This window comes from Triticum urartu, chromosome 2A, assembly GCF_056163025.1.
Source record: "Triticum urartu cultivar PI428250 chromosome 2A, HENAU_Tu73, whole genome shotgun sequence".
Lineage (NCBI taxonomy): Eukaryota > Viridiplantae > Streptophyta > Magnoliopsida > Poales > Poaceae > Triticum > Triticum urartu.
The window spans coordinates 248,181,450-248,190,901 of record NC_141874.1 but is presented as its reverse complement, the minus strand read 5'-3'; positions in this window follow the sequence as shown (position 1 = coordinate 248,190,901).

Here is a 9,452-nt window from a genome sequence, read left to right as displayed (position 1 = left end):
GGGCAGCAGCGGCGTCGGTCTCGGTGTCTAGCGAGAGAAGAGGGGGAAGAAACAATAAATACTTAAGCAAACAGATGCATAGTGATGCATGACATGACAAGTAACGGCGTTAGAGGTGCCCTAACGCGGTAGTAGGTGATACCGGTGAAGGGGGATGACATCCGGGAAAGTATCCCCGGTGTTTCGCGTTTTCGGACAGATGAAACGGAGGGGGAAAGTTGCGTGTTCGCTATGCTAGGGATGTGTGGCGGATGATCGGGCTGTGTATTCGAATTTGTCTCGTCGTTCTGAGCAACTTTCATGTAGAAAGTATTTTCATCCGAGTTACGGATTATTTTATATTAATTTCTAAAGTTTTAATTCATTTTCTAAATTATTTTAATTCAATTTAAGTAGTAAAAAGCTATTTGTACACAACAGAAGCCAGCCACAGCCTATGACCTGTGGGGCCAGGAGACCCAGTTGACCAAGTCAATGGTTGACTGGTCAATGGTGTGAATAGTGCATGTGAGACCCACATGTCATTGTCACAATTTAATTAAAATAGGCTTAAACACCTAAGCTAGTTAATTAGGTCAAATTAAGCAAGGTTAATTAATTAATTCACTTTACTATTTCCTTTTATTTTCCATTTTCATTTTTCTCTACTCTTATCCTTTTATCTGATTTACAGGGGGAGGGCCCCACCTGTAAGTGGCTCAGGCCACCTCCCTCCTGTGCACGAACGCGCACAGGGAAGGGCAAGGGCGCGGTGGCCGAACCCGGCTCCGGCGAGGCCATGGTCGAGGCCGGCAGGACGGAGACGTGGGGCGGCGGGTGCGCGCCTGCAGTGGAGCGTTGCCGAGGGTGCTCGGTCATGAGCAGCAGAGGGTGCGGCCGGGGACGCAGCAGCTGCGGTCGCCGGTGACAGCGGCACAGGAGGAGAAGCAGGGCGACTGCGGGCGTCGCCGGGTGTGGCGTGGATGTGTTCGGACAAGGCGCGGGCGAGCACGGCCATAGCGCGGGCCTGCGCACACGCGCGGGCGGCGTGTGCAGGGCTCAGCCAGGCACGGCCGGAGCGCAGCAGGGGCGCGGTGAGGTCGCGGTGAATCGGTACGGCGCGGGCGCGTTCGATCTATAGGGAAGAGGAGAGGAATGGAGGACGGCGGCTCACAGGGGAGGAGGAGGGGCATGCCAGCGGGCTCGTGGAGGAGTCGGGGAGGTCCGGCGATGCGGCACCGGCGACGAAGAGGACGGCACGCAAGGACGGTGGCCACGGTGAGTGCCGGCGGCGTCAGGGACGGCACCGACGACATGGACGTGTGGTAGGGGCGGGACGTGCGAAGGATGGCGGGGCGCCGGTGGTAGGAGGCGGGGGCGCAGAGGCTCGCGGTGTCTGGGGGCGCGGCGCGCTCGCACGGAGTTGGGCGTGCGCCCCTCGATCCAGATCGGGGGGAGAGGGAAGAGACGGGGGGGTCGAGGGGAGTGGGGGGGAGCGAGTGGGGCGACAGGTGGTTACGGCTAGGGTTTCGGGGGTTAAGGGGAGGGAGTGGGCCGGCCGGCTGGGCCGGTGGAGGCCAGCTCGGCCACTTGGCCCAGCAGGGGGGGGGGTCTTTCTTCCTTTTCTTTCTTTGTTGTTTTGTTTTTGTTTAGACCTTTTCTGTTTATTTATTTTCTTTTCTATCTTATTTCTAGTTTCTTTTAATCTTTAGTTTTTACAAAAATCACCACTAGTATCTAAAGTAGTATTTATAAACAAACTGCTGTCACATCAATTCTTAACCCATAATAAAATATTTTAATATTTTATAAAATCCAATAGGTATTTGTTTAATTGTTTTCACTACTGTTTTAATTAGTTTAGAGCCCTTAAACATTTTATCAAGGTTTGGTTTCTCCATCGTATTTACACATGATTTATCTGACCCACCTTGAACATTTTGGTTTCGTTGTTCGAAAACTTTTATTATTTGCCTTTAATTGAATTTTGAATTTGAAACGGTTTTGAACTAACCCGAGATTAACTAAACTGACAAAGGTGACGTGTCACCATTAACGTGAGATTACTGTAGCATGATTATCCGGGCGTCACAATTCTCCTCCACTACAAGAAATCTCGTCCCGAGATTTAAGAGGGGAGTAAGGGGGAAAGATCTGGTTACGAAATTCTAACAAGTCATCTCGGTCTTGCTTGCTCTTCTCGAAATGGTCGATCCTTTACGTTGATGTTTTCATTCCTCCGCTTCAGGTCATCATGGTGAAGTCGTCCTTTTCTTCGGGAACTCCAACGTAATTACGAATAGGTAAGGGGCAGCTTGACTACGATAGAATGCTTATGAGGGAAACAATCTGGGGATAACCCATGAATGAACATAAGATTATCTCTCGAGTTGAACATATAAAATACATCAAGAGTAAGGTATGGAGGTACCATGAGAAGTTTCAAATGGATAGGCAATCGTTCGATGTCTGAAACAACACGCGAAAGGGGTCCAGAGCAACGAGATTGAGTATTGCGTCTATTACCAGAATAGATCACTAGGACGGTGGTTCGTGAATTACATACAAGGCCACGCACGAGGAATAACTTTAGGAACAGGGGGTGTACAGGAGAGTCAGGTTTCGATCCTGTGGAACTGTGGTTTATGGGCCCACCATGTGGGTTAAAAGTAGGAAGGGCGGTGACGTCTTGCACGATCATGTAAGCAAGGTATGTCAGAGGATAGCCTATCATTTATGTCAGCAACAACATCAGTACCAAGGGCGAGCGACAAAGAGAACCATTTTCCTGCTCGTTGAACGAGGCGGGCCAATAGGCAAAGTTCTCATCCATCGGTGGCTACCGGAATGCCATAAACAATAGTAACAGGATCTTGCTGACAGAATCGTACACCGATGTGTTTACATGAGTAGAAGAACCTTACTGTTTAGATCATATAGATCACAAGAAGGGTTAAACAAACCAATGGAAAGGAAAAGGTGATCCTCAGGTTAAACAGAACAATGGAAAGGAAAAATGTGTTTAAACACATATTTCAACATATTTCAAGGGTATGTCCTTCTCAAGGACAAGCTGAGCATGATATCCATGACAGGATATAACGTAGAAAACTCTTTAGGTAGGGGAGAGAGATTTTCATGACATTATCCATACAACGGTGTTTGGATAATAGAGTAGGAAACATTTAGCATTGGCTTCAAATGTTCTTGTTGAAATTCAGAGTACCATAGACATGCTTCGAGATAGCATTGACATGGTCATCCTGTGGAGATCAGACTTTGGAAACACAAAGGATCCATCAGGAATAACTCGTAGAATAAGTCTTACAATTTCCTCATGGAAGAATGGTTAACCTTGTTAAAAAGGAAACTATAATGATAGGTCCTCGGGACAGGTGTGCTAGGCACGACATCACCTTACTGGGTCACATAAAGACCAATGTTATAACTCTTGGAAATATGTTCCAACCATCATATCTGACTGAGATTCAGATCTGAATGGTGTTAGGATAACTCAGATTTCAGGATACCTGAGAAGAAAGTGCAACACAAATTGTCAAGATGACATTTTAAGATTCTCGGGAATTGAACTATGGAAGCGAGTTCCGCAACAGGAGTTCATCATTAAACCAAGGAGAGGATGAGGTGGCTGATAGGCTCAGCAACAAATCATCGAGATTTCCAAAGGATTTGATTTCCACAATTATGTGAACAAGGAAATATCATTTGTCGGATCAAATGATATAATGATGTATGCTCGAGGGAAACATACACAACTGAACAATTATAGAAGGGTGCACCCAGGAATCTGGACTAGGTAGCACGATCAATGTTCGAATGATGATTCAATAAGCAATAGACATAGAATGGAACTGTAGACTAATAACTTCAAAGCAAATAGGGTTGCTAGAAGTTTAGAATTTACACATCACAGACCATTTGTCGGTATTCCGGTTAGAATTAACATGGAGACCAAGAAATGCACGCAAAAGGCGAGAGATATTACTATATCAAGAATTCTCAAGAGGTGGTAAAATTACCACGACATTCTTGACATAAAAGGTGGTAATATTCCAAGGTAAAGAAGAGCAAATGCTGGATAGCAAGGATCTCAAGGTATAACACAAAACACGAATGATTTTGTGTTTAACGGAAGGCAATAAAGTGGTCGGGAATAACACAAACCATTGAGGGGCGAGGATGGTATTTCTCATCAAGAATTTGATATAATTCTTGGAAGAGCTCAGGATGTTGATGATGACCACGACACATTTGTCGAGAAATTTCATGAAGATGCAATCGGTTGGCGATGACATCAAGTCAAATGATGATGCAGCGAAAGTCAAATAATACTTGAAGAAGAACTCATAAGAAGTTATGCAGTTCCGTGATAATCTCGAGATACCACAGGGGGTAATACTCGATGACAGGTCAAAGTAGAGGTTGGACTGGGGTATTGCTCTGCAAAATACAAGCGCTTAAACTTCCACGCGAAATGGTATTTAAAGGAGAACATGGTCGGAACCACGATTGCAAAAGGTCAGATCTCAGATATAAGATGAACTTATACCAAAGGAATAATTTAATTTAAGAGAAGCTTTAACGATAAGATCTACATCGTGTCCATGGGCATGAACCCAAAGTTCAAGGTCGACTCCCACTTCTCCAATGCATAACCTTTCATTCACTCCTCACTTTTGAAGAAGTTGTATTGTTGAAATTTCATCTGGCAAAATACCAGAAGTGTATGACTCGTGAAAACTTTCGAGTTCACACGGTTTTAGAGAAGGTTGTATAGGTTCAACCCATCGGGTTTCATAGAAACGTATACCACAAGTTTCAAGAGTAAATATCACAAGCTCGAAAGTAGAGCATGGTTAGCAAAACAGATGATACAATTTACCAAAGGTATCATATACCCATGGAAAGGCTCACAAGATTATTGAATAGGAAGGACACTGCCGGATAATAATCCAACAAGGGATCCTCCGGTCTACAATGGAGCTGATGCGAGTATCGGTACTGTATTTGAGGAAGATGGAATGAAAGGGCATCAGATTATATAAACAACTGAGTATTTCAAATCTTAAATACAAAGGAATTATCATTTCCAAATCAAGGGATCAAAAGCTAACGCTCTCATTAAGAATGGATCAGTCGAATAGACTTAGGGGTACAATCGACGACAATTTGATTGGTCGATAACCAGCACATGTTCAAAATGACGTGTGAGCCGGAAGGATGAATCATTGGATCTGATTGAGGATGGCGAGCATTCACAACATTTTGAATCAACAGACTCAAAATGATGATGATAAGGGATGCCAATAAAATTATAGACTTATGGGATTAACCATAGTGCAAGCAAGTAAGAACTTCAAGAGTAATAGGCTACTCAAGATTTTCGGAAGTTCAAATAGTATTTTGAAGACTTTTGTGAAATACATGAACCAACTGGGGATGAGCAAATATCCGGTGAGTGCTAGAAATTTACCCATAGTGGTATTCATGTGGCAAATAAATGCAAAGCAGTAGACACAAAGTATTCTCAGAACAATAGAGAGAATTTTGGGGCATCTTTTAATAACAAGATCAATGAGGAATGATTATATGAATGGCACGTGTACGTGGTTATCCATAAAGGTTTATCGATAGAAGGGAATTGCAAAAGCAACACGCACAAGGTCTCGACAGAATATCGGAGAGTATCTTCGAAATCTTCTAGTGCAGCCGCCGATCATCTGGACTGAAGGGCTCTCCGGGAGAAAGTATTTTCGAGAACTTAAATTAGATTTTTAGCAAATTCATTAAACCCGAATAGAAGAGAGATTAGAATCCCAGAGTATAGACGAGGAATAAAAGATCCTACAACCACCCAATGGTGACGTGTGCCCATGAGACACACAACCATGTTAGTAAAAGTTTTGCAATGTCTAGACTCGACTTCGGCCAAAGAGTGTGGAAGGGGGATTCCTACAGGCAGTCGGCTCTGATACCAACTTGTGACGCCCCCGATTTAATCGTACAATAATCATACACGCAAACGTGTACGATCAAAATCAGGGACTCACGGGAAGATATCACAACACAACTCTACAAATATAAAAAAGTCATACAAGCATCATATTACAAGCCAGGGGCCTCGAGGGCTCGAATACAAGAGCTCGATCATAGACGAGTCAGCGGAAGCAACAATATCCGAGTACAGACATAAGTTAAACAAGTTGCCATAAGATGGCTAGCACAAACTGGGATACAGATCGAAAGAGGCGCAGGCCTCCAGCCTGGGATCCTCCTAACTACTCCTGGTCGTCATCAGCGGGCATCACGTAGTAGTAGGCACCTCCGGTGTAGTACGAGTCGTCATCGACGGTGGCGTCTGGCTCCTGGACTCCAGCATCTGGTTGCGACAACCAGAATGAAAGGAAAAGGGGGAAAAGGGGGAGAAAGCAACCGTGAGTACTCATCCAAAGTACTCGCAAGCAAGGAGCTACACTACATATGCATGGGTATCAAGTGGAGTAAGGGTATCATATGTGGACTGAACTGCAGAATGCCAGAATAAGAGGGGGATATCTAATCCTTTCGAAGACTACGCTTCTGGCGGCCTCCGTCTTGCAACATGTAGAAGAGAGTAGACTGAAGTCCTCCAAGTAGCATCGCATAGCATAATCCTAACCAATGATCCTCCCCTCGTCGCCCTGTGAGAGAGCGATCATCGGTTGTATCTAGCACTTGGAAGGGTGTGTTTTATTAAGTATCCGGTTCTAGTTGTCATAAGGTCAAGGTACAACTCCAAATCGTCCTGTTACCGAAGATCACGGCTATTCGAATAGATTAACTTCCCTGCAGGGGTGCACCACATACCCCAACATGCTCGATCCCATTTGGCCGGACACACTTTTCGGGGTCATGCCCGGTCGCGAAAGATCAACACGTCGCAGCCCCACCTAGGCACAACAGAGAGGTCAGCACGCCGGTCTAAACCTAAGCGCACAGGGGTCTGGGCCCATCGCCCTTAGCACACCTGCACGTTGCGAACGCGGCCGGAAGCAGAACTAGCCCCCTTAATACAAGAGCAGGCTTACGTTCCAATCCGGCGCGCGCCGCTCAGTCGCTGACGTCACGAAGGCTTCGGCTGATACCACGACGCCGGGATACCCATAACTACTCCCGCGTAGATGGTTAGTGCGTATAGACCAAATGGCCAGACTCAGATCAAATACCCAGATCTCGTTAGGCGTGTTAAGTAACCGCGAACGCCGACCAGGGCCAGGCCCACCTCTCTCCTAGGTGGTCTGAACCTGCCCTGTCGCTCCGCCTCAAAGATCCACTCGCGGGTGCTCCTACGAGCCGACCCGTCTTTAATCACCACATGTATCATGTATAAAGTATATAGTATATACCCGTGATCACCTCCCGAGTGATCACGGCCCGATAGTATAGCATGGCAGACGGACAAGAATGTAGGGCCACTGATGATAAACTAGCATCCTATACTAAGCATTAGGATTGCAGGTAAAGGTATCAACAGTAGTAGCAAGGATAGGCTATGCATCAGGATAGGATTAACGGGAAGCAGTAACATGCTACACTACTCTAATGCAAGCAGTATAGAGAAGAGTAGGCGATATCTGGTGATCAAAGGGGGGGCTTGCCTGGTTGCTCTGGCAAGAGAGAGGGGTCGTCAATTCCGTAGTCGTATTGGGCAGCAGCGGCGTCGGTCTCGGTGTCTAGCGAGATAAGAGGGGGAAGAAACAATAAATACTTAAGCAAGCAGATGCATAGTGATGCATGACATGACAAGTAACGGCGTTAGAGGTGCCCTAACGCGGTAGTAGGTGATACCGGTGAAGGGGGATGACATCCGGGAAAGTATCCCCGGTGTTTCGCGTTTTCGGACAGATGAAACGGAGGGGGAAAGTTGTGTGTTCGCTATGCTAGGGATGTGTGGCGGATGATCGGGCTGCGTATTCGAATTCGTCTCGTCGTTCTGAGCAACTTTCATGTAGAAAGTATTTTCATCCGAGTTACGGATTATTTTATATTAATTTCTAAAGTTTTAATTCATTTTCTAAATTATTTTAATTCAATTTAAGTAGTAAAAGGCTATGTGTACACAACAGAAGCCAGCCACAGCCTATGACCTGTGGGGCCAGGAGACCCAGTTGACCAAGTCAATGGTTGACTGGTCAATGGTGTGAATAGTGCATGTGAGACCCACATGTCATTGTCACAATTTAATTAAAATAGGCTTAAACACCTAAGCTAGTTAATTAGGTCAAATTAAGCAAGGTTAATTAATTAATTCACTTTACTATTTCCTTTTATTTTCCATTTTCATTTTTCTCTACTCTTATCCTTTTATCTGATTTACAGGGGGAGGGCCCCACCTGTAAGTGGCTCAGGCCACCTTCCTCCTGTGCACGAACGCGCACAGGGAAGGGCAGGGGCGCGGTGGCCGAACCCGGCTCCGGCGAGGCCATGGTCGAGGCCGGCAGGACGGAGACGTGGGGCGGCGGGTGCGCGCCTGCAGTGGAGCGTTGCCGAGGGTGCTCGGTCATGAGCAGCAGAGGGTGCGGCCGGGGATGCAGCAGCTGCGGTCGCCGGTGACAGCGGCACAGGAGGAGAAGAAGGGCGACCGCGGGCGTCGCCGGGTGTGGCGTGGACGTGTTCGGACAAGGCGCGGGCGAGCACGGCCATAGCGCGGGCCTGCGGACACGCGCGGGCGGCGTGTGCAGGGCTCAGCCAGGCACGGCCGGAGCGCAGCAGGGGCGCGGTGAGGTCGCGGTGAATCGGTACGGCGCGGGCGCGTTCGATCTATAGGGAAGAGGAGAGGAATGGAGGACGGCGGCTCACAGGGGAGCAGGAGGGGCATGGCAGCGGGCTCGTGGAGGAGTCGGGGAGGTCCGGCGATGCGGCACCGGCGACGAAGAGGACGGCACGCAAGGACGGTGGCCACGGTGAGTGCCGGCGGCGTCAGGGACGGCACCGACGACATGGACGTGTGGTAGGGGCGGGACGCGCGAAGGATGGCGGGGCGCCGGTGGTAGGAGGCGGGGGCGCAGAGGCTCGCGGTGTCTGGGGGCGCGGCGCGCTCGCACGGAGTTGGGCGTGCGCCCCTCGATCCAGATCGGGGGGAGAGGGAAGAGACGGGGGGGTCGAGGGGAGTGGGGGGGAGCGAGTGGGGCGACGGGTGGTTACGGCTAGGATTTCGGGGGTTAAGGGGAGGGAGTGGGCCGGCCGGCTGGGCCGGTGGAGGCCAGCTGGGCCACTTGGCCCAGCAGGGGGGGTCTTTCTTCCTTTTCTTTCTTTGTTGTTTTGTTTTTGTTTAGACCTTTTCTTTTTATTTATTTTCTTTTCTATCTTATTTCTAGTTTCTTTTAATCTTTAGTTTTTACAAAAATCACCACTAGTATCTAAAGTAGTATTTATAAACAAACTGCTGTCACATCAATTCTTAACCCATAATA